Here is a 25,060-nt window from a genome sequence, read left to right on the forward strand (position 1 = left end):
GTCCTGTCTGAACTGAGATTAGTGTCCCATAAAGCTCCATACAAACCGGGTCCTGTCAGCAGCCAGCAACAATTCTGTGCCAGCCGAGCTCCCCTCAGGGCATCAGGCCTCTGGGCAGGCCAGGTAAGCTAACAAGGAAATTGCATTTTCTCTCTCCAGCTCCTCAGCCTCCTTTCAAATAATTTTTTTTTTTTAAATATATTTTAACAGGGATTTTAACAGGGAAAAGGCTGTTGTGGGAGAACCTGAGCAGCTTGGTGCATGGTCAGTGGGCACAAAGCCTGTCTGGTGCCACAGGCAGCTCTTACATGGTGCAAAACCACTGACAGCTCCTCCCCTTGAGAGCAGGGTCAGCCTTGAGAAGTTTAATAAGTTAAGCTTTAAAGTTAAATAGTGTGAGACAATGTTGACAGATAAACAAGCAGTTTAGACATATGTTTTTAAGGATTTAAAGAAATGTTTTCTAGACCTGGCAGATGGGTAAGTTGGGAATTAATGGCTGAGTATTCCAGCCAGAATTTGGAAAGTTTCCCATAGAATTTGAACTCCTAAGTTTGGTGGGAGGGAGACTCAAATACAGCAGACAACTGGAAAACAAGCTCAAAACAGGCTGCTCAGCCAGAATTGCTTCACTTGCTTTTAAACAAACTGCAAGTGTTGTGGAAACAAGAACCTAAATCCAGGTTTCAGAGGAGTTTGTGTGTAGTGTTTCATTCACTCGGTTCCAGCTCCGCACAGCCTTCAGAGCAGCGTCCCCGAGTGATTCTGGCAGCAAATGGCAGCTGTGCCCAGAGCCAGGGCTGGGGACGCGGTGGTGCTGCCCAGGGCGGCCCTGCCAGAGGTGCAGAGTCACGGCAGGAGGATTTCACTGCCTGAGCACCTTCTCTGTGTCCTAGGGATGCTCACGGTGCCACAGACGGCCTGTCCTGGTCACAGGGGAGGGGTTGGATCCCTCAGGGACAGGAGCATCTGCAGACATGAAGACACTGACCCCATTTAAAAGTGGTTGGATGTTCTAAGGCTGTTCCAAATAATCTTGAGAGCTTATCAGATCTGGCAGGGCAGCATGGGGCAGCTATTAGGAAAGATGATAAGACCTTGTCCGTCTCTTTAATGAAAGTCTGGAGGTACCAGATAATCATGCTGAATAGTGCTTAGTGGAAAACCTCCTGAATGTAATTAGCCAAGCAATCAAGTAATTTTCTAGGCACTGTAGGCAAGTAGAAAGACGAATGAAATCACAGAATGCTTAGGGGTAGGAGGGAAGTTTAAAGATCACCTACTCACCCCTGATAAGGGCAGGGAGATCCATGAGGCTCAGGTGCTCAAAGCCTGATCCAGTCTGGCCTTGAGCTGCTGCTCTGGATCCAGCTTGGACAATGGCTCTGGGCGGCTCAACCAAGCAAGGCACCAACTGATAAAAACCAGGTTTGTTCTTAATATTTGAAATTGAAATTAGGGACAAGAAAATCCAACTTGTTTTTGTTTTGGGTTTTTTTTTTAATGCTTGCAAACTCTTGATACCATATAAAAAAGCTGGATGCTTCCTGCAGGCCTCTGTGTGGCTGGATGCAGGGTGGTCCCCAAAGATAAGGGCTGTGTTCCATGGCACAGCCAGGACACTGCAGCCCCACAGCAATCCCGGGCTGAAAACCTCTGGGAAGGGCTCAGGATGACAAAGGAAAGAAAAACAACTATTCCTGATCACATACTTTAATCATGGCCCCATGAATTTATTTGGCATGTGGTTTTGATATTTATAGCCAGACTTATGCTTTACTTTTTTTATAATAGTGGATGTTTATTTCTCTCACCCATTACATCCCATCCCAGAAACTGCACAAATTTATGACAAACACAAAGTGAGGCTGATGTACTTTCTTTGTAAAATTAGAAGGTTTTGGCACCTGTGGGTGTCTCTAGCACACAACTCAGTGTGCTGTTGAGCTACTGAAAATGTAAATCCTTCAGTGTTTAATTTCAATAGTGACTGAGTTTTTCCACGTGGGTGGGGGAAGAATTTTCCAGTTTCATTCCTCGGAGCTGCTGAACTCAGAGTTTCCCCTTCTGTACAGAAGGTGGCACTGGAAATACAGGAATGAGATGTCATCATCTGCTTGACTCTGCCAACAGGCTCGTGTCTGGGTAGCACCTGCCAGAGCAGCTGGGAGCCCAAGTGCTCCCCCTCTCAGGAGTGGGGTCCGGTCCTCCTCCTGCTGAGGGTTAATTCCCAGGTGACCAGCGCAGCTACCACAGAACACATTTGGAATGTCTGAGCCCCACAGATGAGCTGGGCTCTGATGGGAATTGTCAGAGCCCGAACGCCCAGGATGGCGAGAGACGTCCCTGAGACCGAGAGCTGAGCAGCGCTGTCCCCTCTCCAGTGAAGGGCCCAGCTCGCCATGGGCAGGATGAAGGGCTGCTCCAGCCCATCCCAGCTCGCCATGGGCAGGATGAAGGGCCCTCCCAGCCCATCCCAGCTCCCCATGGGCAGGATGAAGGGCTGCTCCAGCCCATCCCATCCCAGCTCCCCATGGGCAGGATGAAGGGCTGCTCCAGCCCATCCCAGCTCCCCATGGGCAGGATGAAGGGCTGCTCCAGCCCATCCCAGCTCGCCATGGGCAGGATGAAGGCCTCTCCCAGCCCATCCCAGCCCTCCCAGCCCATCCCAGCTCGCCATGGGCAGGATGAAGGGCCCTCCCAGCCCATCCCAGCCCTCCCAGCCCATCCCAGCTCCCCATGGGCAGGATGAAGGGCCCTTCCAGCCCATCCCAGCCCATCCCAGCTCCCCATGGGCAGGATGAAGGGCTGCTCCAGCCCATCCCAGCTCGCCATGGGCAGGATGAAGGGCTGCTCCAGCCCATCCCGGCTCTCCCAGCCCACCCCAGCTCCCCATGGGCAGGAGCCGCGCCAGGGGCTGGAGGGACCCGGGGCCGGGGCTGTGTCAGCTCCGCCCGGACCGCGGGGCGCCGGCTCTGGAGGTAACCTGGGGATAAATAACTGTACTCGTAGGAGCTTAGAGCTTCACGCTGACTAAATGGGAAAAACGTTTCTTTCTTTGCAATGTTGGAGGCGCTGCAGGAGAGCTCAAATTCACGTCTCACAGCAGCTCCTGCTCAGGGATGGAGCAGCTGCTGCCGGGAGAGGCTCAGCTGCAAAAGGCACGTTTGTGTTCATAGTGCTACTAATGTTTCCTTTACAACTTTGCCAAATGCAACGAGCTTAAAGAATGGTGGTCCCAACGAGAAGAAATTAGTTAGGCCTGCTAGTTCTTCCTGTGTTACCTCAAGTCCCACCTTAGGTGGAGTCAGCCACAACATTTGCTGCTGGGGTGCAGAGGGAAGGCTGCTGAATAGCTGTGAGCTTTATAGTGCCAAACACAGGTCTGGCCAAGGCTCAGAAGCTGCACATCTGGCAGTTCTCTTACAGCCGGTGCCATGGTCTTGAATTTCCGTGCTGTTTCTGGCTCTATTTCTTGTGTCCAGTAGGAGAGGAAAGTTTTGAAAGGAAAACTGATAGATCTGCCTCTGTGCATGCCTGGCACTGAGACCTGCAAGAGAAATTGTGTGGCTCTGTGGAGCTCACTCCACGCACTGATCCATCTCCCTTGGATCCTTCCCTCTCCCAGTTCCCATCAAGCTCTTTCTGGGAGGGGCCCCCACACCTCCTGACTGCTACAGGAGCTTCTCCCTGTACCCTCAAGGCCATTCCCCTCTGCTACCTGAGGTCAGAACCTGGCTGCAATTTGGAGTGTAGAAACGGCCACTTTGGCCACTCTAGTCGTGCCTCTAATGTCTGACAGGGACGGTGATGCTTTGCTTTACTCTGGTGCTTTGTCTGAATTTCGTGTGCAGGAGCAGGGACTGGGCTGTGCCTGCTGTGCTCTGTTGTCTGTTTGCTTTCCCTGAAGTCTTCCTAGAGGAATTATTTGTTAAACAAATTGAATGTGTTGGGAATAACACACAATGGTTCGTAATTCTCTGTCATGTACCACTGAGTCCAGTGGGGATTTCTGCTACATCACTTGCACAGTGCTGGGGCTGAAGACAGCACTCTGGGAGGTGCTGCAGCTGCTGAAGACATGACCACATTCATTGACAAGTAGAATTAATTTGTTGGGTTTTGTTTGCATGGATTTTACCAGAGTAAAATCCCACTTATTTTCCATTTCAGTGCCATGAAAAGTGTATTGATTTTTCTTCATTTCTGATTGTTCACATTACTGGATTGCTTTTAAATAGTTGTCAGAGATCATTCATTTTCCAGCTCCAACATATTTTACAGCCTGCTCCCTGTTTTATTTGTGTGTGCTCTGGGGGATTCCACAGTCACACACCATACTGGTCACTGTCTGCAGACGGCAGCTGGCAGAGGGAGGAAACTCTTCCCCCGTGGGGTTTTTGCTCCTCCTGCCTTCTCCCTAGCAGCTTCTGCACCTGTTTCACCTTCCTGACTTAGAAGGTGGAGCTGAGGCTCAAAAACCCTCCAAGCCAAAGAGCAAAACAGGCCAAAGAAATAACGAGGTCACAGAAAAATCAGTGGTGCTGTGAGAGGTGCTGGTGAGTGAGAGGGCATCAAGAGCTGTCCCTGGTGCTTGTGAGTGAGGGGTGATGAGCTCAGCAGTGGAGGGGCAGCATCCTTCAACCCACCACACAGAGAAATGGGGGAACCTCTGGGCATTTCTTCAGTGCAGAGCCCACTTTGGAAGGCTGCCCCAGCCCAGCCCAGCTCTCCACCCTTCCCCTGAGCTGTGCCACCGCTCCAGGCTGAGCCCTTTGGGAACAGGAACTGCCTGTCCCTATTTGCTAGCACAGTCCCTAAAGCAATGGGGTCCTGATTTCACAGAGGCCTCAGGCAACAGGGAGACAGTGCTAATAATGAGAATTAATTATTCATTTATCACTTCACTCTCAGTGAGTAATCTCCAATAATCATGTATAATTTGCTGCTTCAGTGAATACTTTGATACTAAACAGAGCTGCTAGAATAAAGTCACAGAAGTGAAAACCCCATGTAAAAGAAGTGAGAAAATGGTCAGGACTAAAAAAACAATCTAAGAAATATTTGTGCATAATCATTTGTCCAGATCTAGTAGTGTCCTGGATAAACATAATGGAAGGCAGATAGAGACACAGATTGCTCAATCTCTTCTTTAACAGCTCTTGTTAGAGAGTCAGAGATCACAGCATGAGCCCAAACAGAAGCCTAGGTTCTGTGTCCAGAGGATGGTCCAGGGGATAATTTTGCCTTCTTTAACCTCCTTCTGGGATGAAGGAAATGCAGTAAGGGACTGAAGCAATTAAAGGGGGAATTAAGTATTCAGAAGGCCTAAATGATTGGGACATCCAGAGCGCAGGTCTGCCCTGGGAAGTCAGGGAAAGCTGCCTCCAGTGCTGCTCAGGGTGAGTTTGCATGGTTTGTGGTAGTTCAATGACTTTGATTTTCCCATTTGCCTTTGCCTTTTCCCTTCCCATGGCTACTGAGTGCTTGGCCCATAGGGCTGTGCTCATCCACACCAGGGGCATTTATTGCAAAGCTGTTTGTGACAAAGGCAGATGCCAGCAGCCAGGAGCTGTGTTGGGCCGTGGTGTTGTTATGGGAAACTGCTGAAACATTGTCTGTTCCCACATGGAAACCTCTCTCAGAAGCAGATTGCATGGTTGTATTTTAGACCGTGGTGCCTGCTCACATTATCCCTCGCTGACGTACAGTGATGATGCACATGTTGGATCTCACAATGCTGAGAGAATTAACGCTTTGGAAGTGTTTACCTCCCCCATTATGGATGTTCTGCCAGTAGCAGTGTGCTCATATTCTCTGCAGAGAAACTAAAAGCACTGATAAAAATCACTGAGCTTCTCATCTAAATCTCCAGGTAAGAAATGGCATTTCTGTATGTGAACAGCACTGTTTGGTGACACAAACCCTTACCTGTTTCTCCTTTGAGTTACAGGATATTTGTTCAGTTTTTCTTTCTTTTTTTTTTTTTTTTTTCTGGACAACTTTCTGAAGCAGCACTTGGCAGATTTTATTTATTCGTGCTTTCCTCTCTTATATCTATTTCCACAGAACTATTAAAGCATTTAGCTTCCACTTGTACATTCATAAGTGTGTGACTAAAGTCCTGTTGGTGGGATGAACAGCTAGAGCTCTCCTGTGCACTGAAAAATGGGCATTTTCAGAGAGAAAACAGAGTCTAACATTCTAAAGCTGTATAGAATTCAGATATCTCATGTTCTGGACAGCTGGTTTGAACATAAAAACCCAGGAAGGGATTTATTTACTTTCTCATTAAGCCACCTGAAGCAAATGCCAGTGTCTGTGTGAGATGCTCTCAGCGAAGGGCGCGGGTGCTGCCAGGCTGGCAGGGCCCCGAGCTGGCACAGGAGCTGCGGGAGCAGAGCATCCCCACCTGGGAACTCCCCTTCCTCCCCAGAGTGGGCCAGGGCAGGAGCTCTTGGGAACTCTCCCTTGTGCTGGCACCAGGAATGCTCTGGGATTCACAGCACCGCATCCAAACTTCCACAGTCCCGGAGCATCCCCAGCCTGCAGCCCCAGTGCTGCTCACTGCTGAGTAAATGCTAATCTTCCATCTCACAGGCACGTCCTGAGACTTAATTAATGCTTCTGAAGTATTTTAAAGCCCTCAGATGGCAAGCAGGCTAAAATATTGCCAGTCCCTGAGGAACCTTCCCCTTCAGGGAGGACTCCGGGTGTTTTATTTAATGAGCAGCAGTGTCTGAGGACTGTCTTGACTGATTATTTCTGAGGCAAAGCAGTAACACATTCACACGATGCTGCTGAATTTTAAATGGACTCCAGTTTATGGTGGAAATACAGCACTGGAGCAGGTACTCCCTTTTGTACTCCTGCAGCCAGCCTGGCCAGAGATGACTTCTCCTGCAGGAACTGCTCCACGGGGCAGAACAGGCACCCATGGAAACCACTGCACCATGAACAGGCTGGGGAGGTCCCACCTCTTCTCCCTCAAGGAAAAATGTGTGGAGCCAGAGGATTCATGTTTTCTGCAGAAATGTGTCTTGCTCACCTTTTCTGTGTCTCTAGGTTAGACAGCATTGGCTGCATTGGGCAGCATTTCTTCTCATACCCTGGGAGTGCTGGGCAGCTCAGCCATGCTGATAAACAACTTTATGATAATGCAGATTATGTAAATGTACCAGTTTTCCTATCATTTCTTGTGCCACCCATGGGAGCAAGTATTTTCTGGTGTGTGAGCAGGCTGCAGCATTCAACCTGCTGCCTTTTTTAAAAAATGCTTTACAGGAGCAGAACTGTCTTCAGAGGTTCTCTCGCCTGATACCTGAACTAGTGACTGTGAACATGACGTGCACCGTGTGAAGCCAAATAACCCTCCAGGAATTCTTTCTATTAAAATAATTGCTAGGGCAGGGGAATACTGCAAACAGCTGTGGTTCATCCCATAAACATATTCTGCCTCCTTTTGGATCCTCAGCCTCCAACTGATGCCAGAGCCTGTCAGCTGCAGGAGCAGTGGAACATATTTCCTTTGCAGAAATGAAACGATTACTGATGAATAAATCTGTTGTGCACAGACCTGAACTCCCCAGTGCGTGCTGCATATGCAAAAGGGAAAAGTGACAGTGTTTCACCCTGGAAGGAGCTGGAGTGACAGTTCATCTGCTGAACACGCTGGCTGTGGAGCTGCTTTGTGTCAGCAGCCTAGCAACACTGAGCCTGAGGAAAAATCCCCCAAAATCAGTCCAGCACTCAATGGCATCACCTTGCCATGTCGTGCCCTTGCTCTGGCAGGGAAGCAGCTGTCCCATGTCATGGATGTGCTGAGAGGAGGCTCCCTGCAAGCCCAGCATCCTCCTTTTGGCAGTCTGAGTGACTGGTGGCAAGGGGCTGAGCTGGGGAGGACAGGAGGGCGGGGGCTCTAGGACCAGAGGGTCTGGAGCTCCCTGGGCTGGGGCAATGGGTGCTTCCAGGCTGTTCTTTGTGCTACAGAAACCCAGGCAAGAGATGAGTCCCTGGCTCCACTGATCCCCGAGGTGATGCCTGGAGTGGAGGGGGAGATGGGATGGACCAGAGAAAACCCTGCTCTGCAGCTGTGAGGGAACGTGAAGGAGAAAGCTCAGAGGTCACTGAGACCTGCACGAGCCCCAGTTTCATGGGCTCAGTATTGTCTGACAAAGCCAAACCCTCTGGCAGGCCCATTTGTTTCTGTCAGTCCCGTCTGAGTGGAGGAGATGGGCAGTGGACACTGGTGGCCCTGATGTACAGGTGAGCTGCCACCAGCCCTTGTGTCACAGTGGTGTTTCTGCAGGAAGGTGAGGGCTCTGCAGCGAGTGGGAGCAGTGCTCTCCCAGCCCCACCCCTGCCTGTCAGGTTGCTCAAGCAGCCTGCACTGCATTTGCAAAATATTGTTAATCAAGAGCCACAGTTCAAGGCATTTGACTGGCACATCCAGTTAAGTGGTAGCAAACACGCTGTAAAACCACTGTGCTGAGGCCACCTTCCTAATGAATGCAAAGTGGGAGCAATCAATCAGGGCCGGCAGCCAGGCTGGCACCGCCTCTGCAAATGCAAATTGAACGAACAATAATGAGTGTTATCTAATTAGTGCACACAGCTGCGATGTTACAGCCCTGTAAAGGACACACCTTGTTAAATTTCATGGTATGTATCCCAGAGTGTCTGAGAAAATGATGGAGGTTTGCCACGCGCACACCTTGTAGAGCACGGATGGGTAGAATCGTGGTGATAAATGCATTATTCTCAGCAGGTGAGCTCTGGATTGAGCAGTGCCAGGATGGGAATGGACCTTGCTGTGGAAGGGTCAGCCCTCAGTGAACCTCCTCCTACAGCTGCAGCTGCAGCACCTGTTCTTAGCACCAGGAGGAAGAACACCAGGGGCCAAATTTTTCCGTGAGACACTTTTATTCAAATCCATGTCAGAAATTTGCTGAAAGAAATATTTCAGGCAATTCTTTCGCCTTTGTCGCTTTAATGTTCAGCAATATCTGTTCTTCCTGTAAGATCCCTGGTGACACTGCAGGGGATGGTGGGATGGTGTTTAAATATTGATGTTTTAGCAGCTTATGGTTTTAATATAATTTAAATTATGCACATTTTTATTGGACTCATAGGTTCATCAGCAATTAGTCTGTCCCAGCTGCACAGGAGGGTGTTCAGCAGCTCTGTGTTGATTTCTGCCTCAACCTCTGAATTTTAGTGACTGGCTACATCTTGGTGCCTTGGCAAGGTAAACAAATCCACAGGCCCTTATTCGAGAGCTGCTGGTTAGCAGCCATAAATGTGTAATCAACAACTCAGTATCCTTGGATTAGATCTTCTTAACAATCATTAGTTTCATCCCTTGCCGCTCTAATAAACCTCTTGGTAGCAGGCCAGAGCCAATTATACATGTGCTTGGAAAATTATAAAAGAAGGAGAAGAAGTCTGTGTTGCCACAAATAAGTGAAAATTTTAACTGGCTCAAACCTGTGGCGCGTGCAGGACTCATCTGTTGTTTATAGGAGGTTGAGCATTGAGTATTGGAGACAACATTAGGGAAATTCTGTATTTATTTTGCATGTTATGGCTCTTCCACCTGATGCCAAGCTGGCATCAATGCACAAGTCCTGCAGCCCCTTTCACATTTCTTCTGTGGGCTCTGCAGACCAGAGCCAGGGCTGCGAGAGCTGCCATGAACTGACTTTGATTCAAAGATGTTTTGTGGCAGGATCCCTGCCCAGGGATGCACTGCAATGCTCAGGAGGAGGATTGCTGTCATGATACAGTGACCAAATTACTTATTTATCTTCTGAGTGTGACAGGGAACTGCTCAGCCTGGGGGTCCAGAGGCTGGTTTTTAATTCCCCCCTCCCTTCTGTAGCCCAGGGCAGCTCATGGAACATCCCTGTCTTTTGGGATAAGCCTTGGGGAAGAGCTTGGAGCCCTGGAGTGCTCACTCTGTTCCTGTTTTGCTCCCAGTGCAGTGGGATATAACAGATAAACACCCCTGAATCACTAAGGTTTTGTTTACATTTGGTTTCTGTTCATTCAGTGGGACTTTTGCAAGGTGCTGTGAGAAGAGAACATGCACCTGCACCAAGTACAGTGGTTTTGTGGGCTCTTGCTAAAGAAAATCAATGACAGATCCACCCATCCTTCTCCAAGTGGTTCTCGTGCCATCCTGCACAAGACATGTTTTTTTGAGAGAGGTGATAAGTTTCTAGGATGTGCCACCAGCTTTACAGTCAAGCTGCTGGCATTAGGAGAGGAGAATGGGAATGCAAACCATAAAAATAACAGATGGGAGGCAGATGTGATAAAATGGAAGCACAGGCAAATGATAAAACCATTCAAACTGCTCATGCAGATAAAATCAGGAAACAAAATCACATCTGAAATCACAAGGACTGGGTGTCTGTTGAGAAAAAAGTGTTTGACTTTGCTGTTTGTTAGTGGTATTGGTGGTGGAGGTGTTCAAGTTCAAAGTCCTGGAGGAGAAGCAGGGATTTCTGCTGCAGGCAAGCTTGGGCTGTGGCACCTTCATTTGTTGCTGAGGAGCATTTTTGCTGTGGAGGCTTAAAGATGGTGTTTTTTTCTCAACTCACACTGCAAATGTTAATGTTCATATCGTGCCAGTGCAATTACTTGACTGCAGTGATAAAATATCATCCAAATAATTGAAGAAACACAAAGGGAAAAACAATCCCTCAAAAGCCTAAAGGGCAGATGAAATGGAAACCCAAAATAATGCTGGGATCTTCTGGAGCCCAGCTGGGTGTGCCACGGGATCTGCAGGGGCAGGGCTGAGGCAGGACAGGCTCAGAGCCTGGGGGAGCAGGGACGGGGAGGGCACCACGAGGCTCTGGGGAGGAGATTTTACCCGGCCCAAGCAAAAGTCCTGTTAGCCTGGAGCACCTAAAACCGCCCAGCCAGCGCCCTGTCTCCAGCAGAAACTGGCCAGATCTGTGCCTACAAATAATTTCTCTCCATTTCTAGTAATTAGCAGATTACAGACTTCCTGAGCCACGAGTTGTGTTGGGAACAAGGGCCTTAATAGCCACAGATAGGTTTCTCCTCTGAATTAATTAAATCTCTTTTTGAACCCATTTATCCTTCTGGCTGTCACACATCTCACCATTTAATTACACAGTGCCTGGGGACTTCAGGGGCACCCCTTCCCATTGCAGCAAGCATAAGGAACAGACATCCAGTCTCACCCTCCTCACACCACTTACACAATATCTCACTGTGGGTTTCCACAACATCTGATGCTTATTTAAGCCTTATTTTCTGAGCACAGGACTGGGAGTCTGGTTTCCTTTTCTTAATGAGTTTTTAATTTTTTAAATTTCTTTATGCCCAAAGAAGAGAGATGAGGTCTGAGTATCTTCTGAAACCTCTGTTTAGAAGGTAAACAAAGACCCCCTTCGTTCTCAAAGATTTGCTTTATTACTTTAAATTTACTAACTCTTACAGGGCTTCCTTCAGGATCACAGTGTTTAGAATATGCTCTGAAACACCTGGACCACGGCAGTGCAGTGTAGCCAGGCAGTGTATCTCACTCTGCACTGGATGTGATTGGAAATGCAGCTTCAAACACAAATGGGGGAAGAGAGATAACAGGGAGGGGGAAGGAAGGAGGAAGATTAGAGGACTGAACCTTTCAAAATGCTCGTGACCTCTTATTGACTTTATGCAATGATGTTCTTATTTATAAGAGCATCAGGTCAGAGTTAGGCTTTTTCTACCAGTATTTATGATGATGCTGGCAATTTGATGAGTCTTTGTCCTGCAGAGCAAATGAGTGATTAAAGTTTTCAGTGACCTTATGTCCAAGGAGTTTTGCTTTACCCTCTGGGAAATCTAAGCAAGAGAAGCCATTGGCCTCTTTGCACAGCACCAGGGCATTGAATTTGTTTGTTGGTTGGTGTGGGGCTTTTTTTGGCCAGGATTACAAGGCTAATACTTAGCCTTTTGTTCAAAATCCATAGTTTTCTGTGGTTCTTAAAACATTTCCGTGTATTTACATTTAAATAGAAATGAGGCCTCCTTGAAACAAATTCATTCTGGTTGGCTTTGCACATTGATGATTAAAGAACATGGTTCAATTTTTTTGTCTCATTCTGAGCAATGTCTCATTAGATTTTCATTTTATTTCTTTCCATATCCATCATGATTTGTGTCAGCAGAGTGGTTACATAGATGGACAGCTTATTATCAGTTTTAAGTGAGGAAACAGAACACAAGAATGGTTACTAAAAAAAGGGAAAGGTAATTAACACTGGGTGCCAGAATATAAATGAAGCTTGACATTTCCATTTTGCTAATCCAAATTAACCCTCATCTTAATGTTACAGAGAGCAGGAGGGGATTCTGGGCGTCTGCTTGTGTTTCTGCAGCCCTTGGCGCTGCATGTCCTGGCATGGCACAGAGCGCCCAGCAGTGCCCAGCAGCTGCTGTAGCGGCGCCTGAGAGGGACGGGAGTGCTGCAGAGCTCCTCCACCCAAGCAGAGCTGCTGAGCCTGAGCAGGGGCTCACACCCAGGGGAAGCTGCTGGGCACCGCAGAGCCCTCAGCCGCCTTTCCAGCGCCTTTCCAGTGCACTCTGCCGTCCCTCCTCCATTCTCTCCTCCCAACGTGGCATGTCTGCAAGGTAATTGGGTTCCATTATTTGATACATAAAGTGGGAGTGGGAGGGAGGGTCAGGGAGGACGAATTAAAATGAATTGAGAATCTTTATGTGAAGGGAAAAGAGGACTGGAGGGAGCCATGATAACTCTTTACAAATACTTAGAGGGACATTATGAAGAGGACTGAGACCAATTACTCTCATTAGTCAGAGCAGCAGAACAAGAAGTAATGCTGTGTGCTGCTGAAGGGAAATCTGGACTCTGATGCAAAAGTTCTAAGGATAACACCACAGAAGGAGTCATCAGGGGAAGGTTTGTCCTGGCCTGACTGAAGAACGTGGTCTAGAGTTCAGGCAACTGATATGCAGACTTCCAGGTAATTCACCAGTACACGAGGGAAAAGTTTTTGCTGATTTCATGTTTTCCTGGCATATATTCCTATTCAATTGGGGACATATTTCCTGCTCTCATATCAACCCTCAATATTTGAGGTGACACCTTAGGAATCCACCTACAGTTTGTTGCTCCTTTTGATCATACACTTCTCATGGAAATGGGAGGGAAAAGGAGAAAACCTGGGAGGAACCAGAGTGGGAATCAGGGGGAGTATATTAGCATTTGCTGAGCTGGGCACAAGAATCACTCAGGAAATTAAAAGCAGGATGATATTTTGAGGTGATAAAACATTAAAATATGAAACTTGCATTTGACTCAGATCCAGCCTCAATTTTTCCTTTTTAAGCTGCAGTTTAGGAAAAGCTGAACAGTTGCCAGTGACAAATGCAGGCTCTGGACTCTTGCAAAAAGGAGAAAGAATTAAATTATGTTAGTTAGTGATGAAAAGACATGAGAAATGCAGAAAGAGGACAAAGGAAAAAGGTAACCATGAAGGTGAAACAAAAAGGTGCAAGAGTTTCCTTACACAATGTAATAATTAAGGCAATGCAGTGATTTTCAGGGCGACTCTAAGCTCACTCAAAGTCTGACCAAAGAGGTCAGGCGAGGTCCGTGCCCTGGGGCCTTGTGACACAATGCAGGGGGGTGGGGGTGGTGTATACCAGTGCCCTGCTCTTGGATGAAGCCTCAGCTTTCCATTGGCAAAGTTATAAGCCTTTTGTTCTGTTGGGTTTTTGTTTGGCTGTTATTATTTTCCTATGTTTGGAAATACACCCAAAGAGGGTGTAAAGCCTGCTGCAAAGGCAGCATTTATTTGATAAATCAGATACCCTAAGTGCAATGTAACATAAAAGCCTCGTGTGGTTGGTTTGAGCTGATTTTCCTGCTCTCTGTGTGTGAATGCGGTTCAGTGGCAAGAAACAGTGTCAGCTCCCCTTACACAAACTGAGAGTGGCACCCAGCATTCCCCCATGCCCAAGCTCTGCGGTCCCTCTCCTGCAGGGGCTGATCCCTCCCTGCTGGGGCATCATCCCTGTCCTGTTTGTTTTCATTCACCCAGCCTCTTGAGCAGAATGATCCCCGAGCAGGCAGTGATTCAATCACTGATTTTCTCTCATTCCCTTTCACAGCTGTTATTGGAGGTACAGCTGTCACTACATCCATTCAGGGGAAAGAGATGATCAAAGAGGAAAAGACAGGAAAACACCATTTAAGAAATAAATGCAAAGTTATGATGCCTCTGTTTGCCTGAGAAAGAGAGATTTTTATGCAGTTTTTGGCATTTACAAATCCTTTGTGAAAAGGTCACCCTGTAGTTGGAATCTTATTAATACAGAAGAACGGCCCAGAAAATGTCATGTCTTTTTACCCTGATATTTACCCAGGAAGGAGTGACTCAGCAGCAGGGCTCCTCTGGCAGGGTGGCACAGACGAGCCGGGACAGGCAGGAGGTGGCAGTGCCACCGCTGCCGGTGACCCTGGCAGCAAAGGCCCACGTGTGCTCACCCTGCAGCTCTCTGACTGCAGAGGGCAGCCCATTAACTGCCCGCTGTATGGCATATGTGTACCCAAACAAAAAGAAAAAAAAAGTGCATAACTGTTCTAGAAACATACACACATTTTATAGGGGTGTGGGTATAATCACATCCGGCAGGACGTGGGGATGGAGTTTTGGTAAATAAAGGCTCAGAGCTCTCAGGGCTCAGGCTGTGAGGGCAGTGTGAGATGCTGCAAGAGGAAGGCAGAGTGCACAATGAAAAAGACACAATAAATGCTTTTCCTCTGGAAAACCACCAAGAAAAAGTTGAAGTTTGTCTGTCATCTGCAGTTTATATTTCAATCTTTAATCTACTGCTTTTAGTTATGTTTGTGCTCACTTCCTTCAAGGGAATTTTCTTTCCGTTTGCCTTAGTGGTGACTCATGTTACCTTTAATACGTTTTGGCAGAACTGAGGTATTTATTTTAGCGGAGTAGTGAAAACAGTTCTGAGCGTGGTGGCGATGGCTGCGGCTCCTGCCGTGTCACTGAGTGGGCAATGCCCTGGCTCAGGCTGACCCGGCGAGCTCCGAGCACACAATCAATCATCATCACACCTCACCTTGTGCACAATTTCTTCATTTTTAATAACTGGCACAGTGAAACATTTTGCCAGTTCTGACACATTGCAGACTGACGCTGAATGGAGCTGTCTCGTTTACCATTTTCTAACCCATTACAATGTTTTCATTTTACTTTTCTCTTTACTGGACCTGCAAGAGCTCAGGTGGTGTTTATAACAGAGAACAACTGTGATACACCACCTCTGACTGGGGAAGTTCTCAGCCTCAGTGCTTCTTTCATTTTTATTTCCCGTGGGATTTAAGGTTCCTGCTGCCCTGTCCTTTGACCCAAACACTGCTTTCCTCTCAGGACAGATCTAGCATGAACGCTCATGAAAGGACACACATTGTCTCTTGGTTATTCATGCATCACTGCTCACTCACAAGCTGACTGAATTCTGCAAAGTTGTGGGCAGAAGGTCTCTGGTGCTCACCTCCACAGCCAGCATCATGCCAGTGAAAGATTTTACAGGAATGTAATTGCATTCCAAGATTAAATACCCCCAGTCTGGGGTTTTAGAACCACACCCGATTCTTTAACAGCATTTCCCTTCCACTGCAGTGATACAGCCTGAGTCCCACATTACTCCTCCCTTACCCCTTTTCACCCAGCCCACCCCAGGTGTCTCTCACCATCACCCTCCTGGTCCTCAGGCTCTGCTGCTCACTGCGGAATTGCTGTCACTGCTGCTGCCACTCATGATTGAAAGCACAAAGGAGAATTGACAGACAGCAAACAAACCAATGGCTTCTGAATCCAGCTCCAGAGCCCCAAGTGAAGGTCACCCACACCTCTGTGTGGGAGCTGTTAGTGTTCATATTTGTAAAGCCTTTGGTGAGCACTGTAATGATGACTGGTGATGGCTCATGTTTGTGTGCCTGTGTACACACACACACAGACCTCCCCACGTTGGAACACTATGCCAAAGAAATTATGTTTCGCATAATTTCTAGTGTCATCTTTGATTAATTCGCGTTTATTTTCTCATTATGACTCATCCCTCATTTCAAAGGTGTCCTTCAAACCAGAACATGGGAAGAGGACCAAGAAGTGACAGACAGCAAGGAATAATCTTAAGGCAAAGCCCAGGAAAGCCATTCCCACTGCCACATCTCTGGTTTAGCACTCCCACCCCACTTCCCACAGACAGTTTCCTCTTTGGAGAATTTGTTTTCCCAGAACTGATTCATTGTGTCCCAAGGGCCACAGATTCCCCTGTCACCCTTATCAGTCAAGGAACAAAGAAATGCCTAAATCAGTGAGATTAGCCATGGGACATTTGACAGCTACACAGTCACAATATGCAGAAATACGAACAGCCCAGTGCCATTTATCCACCTTGTCAGCACCCCCCTGCCCCACTGCGATGTGTCTGGGCCACTCTGTGCTGAAGAAGTGAGTCCCTTATTGCCACAGCTCAGTCCTAACTGGCTGCAGGACATGTCCCCAGCGCTGTGACCCTTGCTCTCCCCCTGCCGAGGGTGGCCACCCTGCAGGGGCACCGAGGACACCTCTGCCATTGTGGAGTAAATCACAGCTCCACTGGCTGCAGTATTGTTGTTAAAATAGCTTGAGAACATCATAAACAGAACTCGTCTGGGGAGATATTTCATCTCAAGCTTTGATGACGAGGTCAGCACTGCTCAAACACATCCTTCAGCTACAGGTCAGCCCTCTCTGCACATCTATTTTGAGATCTCCATACCCCATTTGCTAACCCCTGAAACAGTCACAAGACCCTCTGGACTCCTGTCTCTCCCTAAAAACCTCCCCAAACCTGGTGTCTCTGGAGGCACAAGTGGCTGCTCAGAAAACGTGAGCTCACCTTTCTGCTCACGTGTGAACTGTACAACATAGACACAGTTTGTTCTTTGCCTAATACAGAATTAAACATTATGCAACTCACTGAGTGATGTGTTTTGTCCCACGAGAGATTTGCTTCAGAAATACAAAGACAGAAAAATACTCAACTGTCATTATCATGCCAGTTTTTAATCAGCTGGGAAATGCTGCTCCTTCCCCCAAAAGAGCAGGCTGGATAGAAACAATGTTCTACCTCTGCCTCCCCCAACACTGCTTCCTTTTCCCACAGAAATTTTCCATTTTAATTAGATTCCTTTATTACCACCCTCTTTTCTAGCATATCTTGTCTTGCTGTTAAACTTTTTTCCCTCTACATATCTATTTTTCATTTTCTTCAATTGCCAAGAGCTACAGCATGTGTCCGTGTGCGTGTGCTGGGGGAAGGAGAAGAAAGAGATAAGAAAGGAATAAAAAGAGAGAAAAGATGGGGAAAACGAATCTGATAATTGTTGGAAAGAATTGTTGCCAGCAGCAAAAGTGCTGAAAAGACACTTTCATGAAACCAGAAAGTTTTCCTATTTTGCCAGGATGGAGGTGGCACCCACAGGCCCTTCCCCACCCTGGCTGCACCCCAAAAGTGCAAGGGGCAGGGAAGCCCTGACTGCCTGTTACAGCCTCTGCTCTGCCTTAAGGACTTTATGCAGAGAACAAACCAAGCAGAAATAAGTAATCTCAGGTTTCTAAGCCACTCCAGCTCACTGACAGCTCTGGCCCACCATTCTGAGGAGGGGGATGCCCAAGAGCAGTGTGCTCATGGCCCCAGAGCTGTGATGTACTGTGGGAAGTGCTGATTTGTGTCTTTACTTGATGCATGTTAAAGCTTACATTTGCATTCCAACTCCAATGAAAAATTTATGACTGTTAAACTTCTGTATGTCATAATTAAACACAAACAATAATTTCCAAATAACTGTTTACCATGCTGCATATTCAATTGTGCAATCAATCTCAGTGACTCTTTTTCCTTGCAGATGAAGGGAGGCGGGCCTGTACCCGCCACACGAGCTCACACCCAGCCCGTGGAAGATGAAGAGTCAATCTGACATTTCAGGAGAGAGCAGTTACCTGTGGAATAAATAGATTGAAGCCCTGTCATTCCCAAATAGATGCCACCTCCTCCTGCTATTTGTTTGGAGGAAGCCTCCCAGAGAGATGGATGGGATGCCTGCTGTTCAAACATTAATCTTAATGCAGAGAGAGAGGGAAGCAGCTGCTTGCAGAGCTCTGCCAAGGGACCTGAGACCTGCAGGGAATGCGTGTGAGGTGATCCCAGCCCTGCCCCAGGGATGGCCCCACAGCCAGGACCTGCTCTGGGAGGGGACAGGGACCAAGTGACCAACAGAGACCCCCCCCATGCTTGTGACAAGCTCTAGCAACAAGCAGGCAAGGGGACGAGCAGGGAAAGCTCCACTGAAAACTGGCAGAGGAAAAAAACCTTGGCCTGAGGGTAAGGTCCTGCCAATGGCCCCGTCCCTGGGCATTCCCATCCTTGCCAGCTCAGGTGGCTTTGCTGGCAGTGCCCAGGGTGGCCAGGGAGGACCAGGGCAGCTGTGGGAGCTGAGGAGGTGGCTCGTGCTGAGTCAGTGGCACTGTAAGCCAGGTACTGCTGGGATTCAGAGCAGCCTGCTTCCTTCGTGGCATAAAACCTGCACTGGTGACCTGCCAGTGGGTGCCAATTGGTGATGGCTTCACAGGGAACTGCATTTGTCCTGGAAACAAGGAGAATAAAAGATATAATGGAGTTCAGTGATGCAATACAAATAACAGTGTCCTTTTACATTACTAACAACACATACTATGCTGTCTGGCTCCCTGTTCTCCTGAGGACACCACTAGGAAGCTCTCTGTAAATAGGATGTCTCAGTCAATGTGCCCTCCCAAAGACTGCATTAATCACCCTTTGTGAATGCAGTCTCGGGGGGCAAGGACCGTGCTGGGTGGGAGGAAGACATCCCTCCTCATGTGAGCTGTGTGGGGACTGCCCACAAGCCCGCACCTCCTCCAGGGCTGAGGCCCAGAGCAGAGATGCCAGCTGTGGCAGGGACCACACCGCAGGAGAGCCGGTGCCACGGCAGCACAGGGGCTGCAGACAGGGCCACGAACCCCTGGGGGCTTGCAGAGGCTGTGAAGGGCAGGAGGGGATGGAGGACACCTCTTTGGCAGCCCCTGAGCTCTGCTGCCTCGATGAGCAGGTGTCAGGGAGTCTGGAGTGTACTTGTTAGCTCAAGAGCCTTCTAATTGGTTATGAAGGGTTTATTCTCTAGATTGTGGGTTTAACATTGCCCCCAGGCCGGTTCTAGTGACTGGAAGCTATTTCCACCCAGAGCATTTGTAAAGTTGAATATTGTCCCAGACTGGGTCCCTTTCTGTAACTGCAGCCCCTGCTCATGCAGAGAAGGACAGGGCTGGCAGCACGTGGACCCTGCTCTGTCCCCCTGCCAGCAGGGCCAGGTGTGCCCCATGCAGCATCTCCCAGTGAGATCCTGTGTGCTCAGCTCATGCCACGGCCAGAAGATTTCAGCTCTCTGGGCTGTCAGCTTGCTGGCTTCCATAAGGCCTGATTCCCTAATTAAATTAAATTCTTTAGTGGTATTTAATGTTGCATATGCAACATTAATTTTTGTGCTAGCATGATCAGTGCCATATTCACACTTGTTTATTCTCAGGGTGTTAACGCAAATCCTGCTGTAAACACATTTTCACAGGTCAAAAGCAAAGCATAAAAATCAACAAAAATATTTTCATCATTAGTTTACCAGTTCTACAGTAAATGTGATGAGAGAAAGAATGTCTTGAGAGCAGGAGAGGCTGTTGGAGGGAGAGGCTGCTGCTCTGAGACTTGTCATCCCACAGGGGAGCTGCTCTCACAGCCACATCCAGCAGCAAACCCTACCTGGGAGTTTAACTAACCCCAGAACATTTTGTCTTCCCTTCTGGCTGAGCCCCATGTCCTACCTAGGCAGGAGGTTATACATGGGGTGAAAAGCTTAAGGGAAGAAAAAGGCTCTGAAAGGCACAGAACCCTCACTTTGGATTGCACAGATTCAAAGTGCTCCCACTGGGACCTCAAAACTGTGTCAAACAAATGCAACTTATTGTCTCTTTCCCTGCCTTCAGTCCCTAACAAAGCTGTTTCCATTGCTGGGGAAACCCCTGGAGAAGGGTTAGCATCCTAAGTAGCCCTTGTAAGCAGAACCAAATTAGGGAAGCGAGCAGACAACAGAGCAGAGCAAACAGATTTCATTTTCTGTCAATCAGGCTCTGTTAGCTCCACAGACAGGTCTCTATCACAGCCATGGCCTGTCTGTGGTCAGAGTGCACCCAGCAGATTGAAATGGAAATGCCTGCTGAGGGCTGATGCTGTTATTGAGGGAGCTCAATCCCCAGCTGAGCCAGGGCTGCTGCAATTACAGACATCCCTACCAAATCCTGCAGGCAAAGCTCTCTGCAGGGCTCACCTGGTTCGCAAATAGCTTCAACACATACCTCTGATGTGCATCCAGGTGAGATCAAACTGCTGCTGAAAAGGTTCTTTGTGGCCTGCTCCTCCACACACTGCTGCAAACCCCTTTTACCCACCAAACTCTTTTCCAGCACCTGTAACACATCATGGGCAAACTGCTTAATCACCGCAGCAGGGACTCACCCAGCCCTGGCAGTGGTGGCACACAGACCCCAGTCACCTGAACAGCCCTCACAGCTACAGAGGTGAGGGAAAGAAAATTTACCTTGTAATTGCTAACAAGCCCCATATTTCCTTTCTAGCACATAAACAAGGGAATTTGGCTCTCTTGCTGCATTAATGCCACTTGTGAAAACTAACTTGGGAGGCTGGATGTTTTTTCCAGGCTAAGGAGATTTTCCAATTACCACTAAATTGCCAGCACTTGGAACAACACTGCATATTAATTCAAAGCAAGAGAATGTTCATTGAATTACCCAGAAGAGTAAACAGCTTTTTGTGGGCTGTGTAAATAATCCCAGGGTAATGAAGAAATTGGGAAAAGAGATTTTAAAAACTAATTTGCCTGGGCAGAGAAAAAAAATCCAAAGGAAGTGGATAAAAGAAAGGGTTATCAGTGAAATGGTTATTGTGGTTGTTACAAGCTGGGTCATGTATTTGTGACTGGAAGGAGCAGCCCCAGCCTGCCCATCACACCAGCACTGCACAGAGACCTTCCTGGGACAGGAGCACATGAGCAGCCCAACCCCTGCCCCACAGCCCCGTGGCTTCTCAGGCTCCCCACGGCAGGAGAAACAAGGACCAAATGCTGTGGGAGCAGGAAGGGGATTCAGGGGTTGCTGTTCCTCCCACCTGAACCAAACTCCGATGCCTCTCCAGCTCAGTGTCCACCACAGCCACCACCAACGAACAAAGGTTTAATCAAAACACCTGGCTTCAGGGGGTTTTCCACCATTTTTTTTTTCCAACTCAGCTCCCTCATCACTGAGCTAATGCACTAATGGACACTCACCATTACCTAACTTCCGACCTAATGGGCACAGCAAATAAGTGAAAGGCTCATAAAATCAAATTTACTGAGCAGCATTCCTTTTGCTGTCCATTAACTGAAACTATTTATCAGGTTAAGCAGATCCAGGGTATGGAGCTATATCCATCTTGTATTAATGCTGTTACGTGGACATTTCAGGATCCCAGGCTCTCCAGCAATTGCAGGGAGTGTTGTAAGGCCAAGCTCTCGCTCCTGGCAGTGATTTCAGCAGTTTGAGGGGTGCACCAGCCCTGTGAGATGGGTGGGGTTTTTTTCTTAAGGCATCAAGGAGCTCCAGTCAACTGGCTGCTGCAACATTCCCAGAACAGGAAAGTGCTGTTAACCTTGATGACAGTGTCTGGTTTGGAAATACCAAAACTACAGACAGATTAGATGAACTTTAAAAATATTTAAAGGGTTTTCCCTTGCTAAGTTACTTTTTTCCTTCCTGAACTCTCAAGGCCCCAGTAAAGCCAGTCAATATGCCATTACAATCATTTGGGGACCAGTAAAGCTTTGAAAAATAGCATATGCACTGTGGATATAAGGAAACTATCTGAACCACAGAAAGCCTTGAAGATATCTTTGAAATGCATTTTTATTTCTCAATAATTTCTTGAGAACCATTAAAAGAAATGAAAACTCTGCACCCTGGACACACACAGGGTGGTAAAGCACTGTGAGGGGAAAAAAATATTAGTCAGTACTTTGGAAAGGATCTCAGGAGTGTCCCCCAAGCACTGTTTTGCTAGCAGAGGAGACAGCTGCAGCTCTCCTGTTCCCAAGTCTGTAACCCCATCGCCACCCCAGAGCCTCACCCTGCACCTTTGGGGTGCTGCTTGTCCCTGCTGCCACCACAAAGCTCAAGCACCTGCTTGGGGTGGTGGTTCCTGGTTGAAATCGGGTTTGGTCCCCAGAAATCCAGTACTTTCTCTCTCCTTTCTCCTACTAACCATCCATTTGACTATTTTCTAAAACAAAACAGCAGCTTCATTGCATCCAAGTAATGACATTTCAGGCTTGAAAGCCATGCTATGCACACAATTCAATGAATCAAACAGCCTCTAATGTCCCCTGACCTACTTCTCAGATCCTTCATTGTATCTGTTTAAGATAAAACCCTTGCCAGGATTAAAGCATTCATGGCATATGTCCAAAGGGCAGAAAAGGCCATGCTGCAACCACAAACCAAAGGAACTGCTCATGGCAGTTTCTGTGTTGTATTTTACCTTCAGGACAGGAAAAAACTTATTTAAACTGTGAATTATCACACCTGTGGGAAGAGCTGGAGCCTCTCATTGCAGAGTGGTGCCTCCCGAGCCAAACCCAGCCTCTGAATGGACCTTTCTTCCTGTAAGGTGCGAACAAGACATCGACAGAAATTAGGATCTGTTTTTCCTCTTAAAATACCTTGATTTTCTTCAGTATTTATGCTATAAATGGGAATTAAGTGGTAAAGGATTTGAAGCCATTAAACACTGAAATTCCTGATTTTCCATTTTCTCAGCTGTGGGTTAATTTGGTCTCCAGGACGGGTGGCACTATGCAGTGCAGTACCAAATGCATTTGGAACATTTCTCAAGCACTCCCAGTTGGCAGGAGAGTGAGCTTGGTTCTGAAGGCCACAGTGGTACCAGCTGTGACCAGGACCCAGACCCTGGAGAAGTGACAGGGATGCACAGTCAGTCTCCCCTGTGAGACACTCGGTCAGCACATGGGAACGAATTCTGAGTGGGATTTCCCCCTTTTCTGTGAGTCCCCCTCTGTGCCCTAAGAGTGTCAGAGGACAAACTGAAGCCAAGCCGGGTGTCCCAGTGAAATGAGGGCAGGGTCACGCTGTGACCTGTGCCATGGCAGTGCCCAGGGCGGTGCCCCAGCCCCAGCAGAGCCGGGCAGTGCCAGCCCAGCACACTGGCCCCAGAGCTGCCCGAGGCTCCGTGTGGATCCCAGGCTGCGCTGTGCTGCAGCTGGGCACCTGGGTCAATGACAGAGAAGTGAGGAGCAAGAGTACACTGTGAGCTGGTTTTCAGCTAATTTAGCAGATGATGTCAGCTGTGCAGGCTCAGGCTATTTCCATTCCCCCCATTAACCTCAGCCCTGACAGATTGTGCTGCTGCACTTCAGGGACCATTCATCAATCCCCAACTCCCAGTGACACTGCTCCCACTTCACTGATGGTGACTGAAGAAAAATTCCATTGTTTCTGCAGGATCAGGCCTCCAGGAACCCATGGTGCTGCTGGAAAGGGGGACTCAGACACTGGTGCTTGGCCCTTTCAGTTGGGTCAGTACCTGAACCAATGCCTGCTGCGAGTGGACACCAGGCACTTGGGAAGGCCTCTTGCAGATGAGCTGAAAAACTGCTGTCTCAAGTCACCAGGGTCTGTGGGAATTTGACTATTTGTGTATCACTTTTTTTGTCAGAGATGGGCAACTCTAAGTCCTAGAGTTCTACTTAAAATCTTGCCACCTTCTTGCATACTGAATTTCTGTTCTAGCAGGAATAGGGCTTTCAGTCAGAACCCCCTGTACTGTCAGTGAAAGATTACATGAGATATGTGATGTGGCACAAATCTTTCTGATTTTTCAGAGGAAGTTTCATTATTTCAATTTTCTCACATTCTGGAGAGGGAAAAGAGCTCCCATACAAGGAGTCGCCTGGAAGAGGGAAAATTTTGGTTACTTCAAAGGCTCTGTTTGAACAAAATATAATTTCACTTGAGCCTGACTTGTGGAAAATGTCAGAAAACTGAAACATTCAATTCTGAAAACACAAACAGGCACTCCTCCTTGAGCATCCTGGAATGAGGCTGGAATGCTGGCCCCTTCCCAAAGTGTTTTTTTCTTTCCAAGTTCTCCCTGGAATACACGTTTTGTTGGAACTCTGTGGCCTCCAACACCTGCAGTTACAATGATGCCATGGTTAAGGGCTGTGTTCCACAGGAAGTCAGCCCATCCAGATCTGGGCAAATCAGCCCTTATTACTTATTTATGAGAGTTAATTTCATGTGCTGGCATTTCACACGCCATATGGAGGAGCGGCTGCCCGAGCCAAGCTGCAGGCAGCTCTCAGCTGCCTTTTTTTTGTTGTTGTTTTAAATACCACTGCTCGTGACTGAAGCAAGGTTAATCACTGCTTTTACTAAGAAAAATTACTTCTTGCGAAACCCCAAATCCTCACCTCCCGGGCATGATTATGCCACAGAGAGCTGGTGTGCCCCAGCCAGGGCTCCAGCTGCCTGGTGCCTCAGGATTCACAAACAGATTGGTTTGGCAGGTACAGTTAAAGATAATCAGGTGTTGGGAATGTGCAGCCACGTCGATTAATTTTCACAAGCACCAGTTCCTCCTGGTATTTGCTCATCTGACGGTGACTGACAGGGGAACAGTCCAGAGTGATTTGCCATCACAGCCTGTGTGCTGCACACCCAGCAGCTCAGTCCTGCTGCTGTGTTCTGTGCCTCCACCATCACTGAGAAACCTTTCCTCACCAGTATCTTCTGTTAAATCTGGAGTCTTTGTCACTTTTGGGAAGCTTTTTGTAAGGGTATCAAGGCCCAGGTTTGACCAGAAAGTCTTA

At 47.9% G+C, this 25,060-nt stretch overlaps 2 long non-coding RNA genes across 3 annotated transcripts in view; one reads left to right on the forward strand and one right to left on the reverse strand.

The window, feature by feature from the left end:
- The first annotated feature begins 49 nt into the window (after positions 1–49).
- LOC118694256 (uncharacterized) lies at positions 50–18,734 on the forward strand. The gene is made up of 5 exons (XR_004981392.1): positions 50–123; positions 5,672–5,875; positions 9,132–9,247; positions 12,357–12,651; positions 17,960–18,734. It is a non-coding gene; the product is annotated as an uncharacterized LOC118694256 (long non-coding RNA).
- Positions 17,099–25,060, reverse strand: part of LOC118694257 (uncharacterized) — a 45,136-nt gene continuing 37,174 nt past the window's right edge. For both annotated transcript variants that reach the window (XR_004981395.1, XR_004981393.1), the window contains exons 3-5: positions 22,755–22,832; positions 20,475–20,585; positions 17,099–18,697 (exon numbers count right to left, since the gene is read on the reverse strand). This is a non-coding gene — a long non-coding RNA (uncharacterized LOC118694257). The remainder of the gene's footprint in view (positions 18,698–20,474; positions 20,586–22,754; positions 22,833–25,060) is intronic.

This window comes from Molothrus ater, chromosome 21, assembly GCF_012460135.2.
Source record: "Molothrus ater isolate BHLD 08-10-18 breed brown headed cowbird chromosome 21, BPBGC_Mater_1.1, whole genome shotgun sequence".
NCBI lineage: Eukaryota > Metazoa > Chordata > Aves > Passeriformes > Icteridae > Molothrus > Molothrus ater.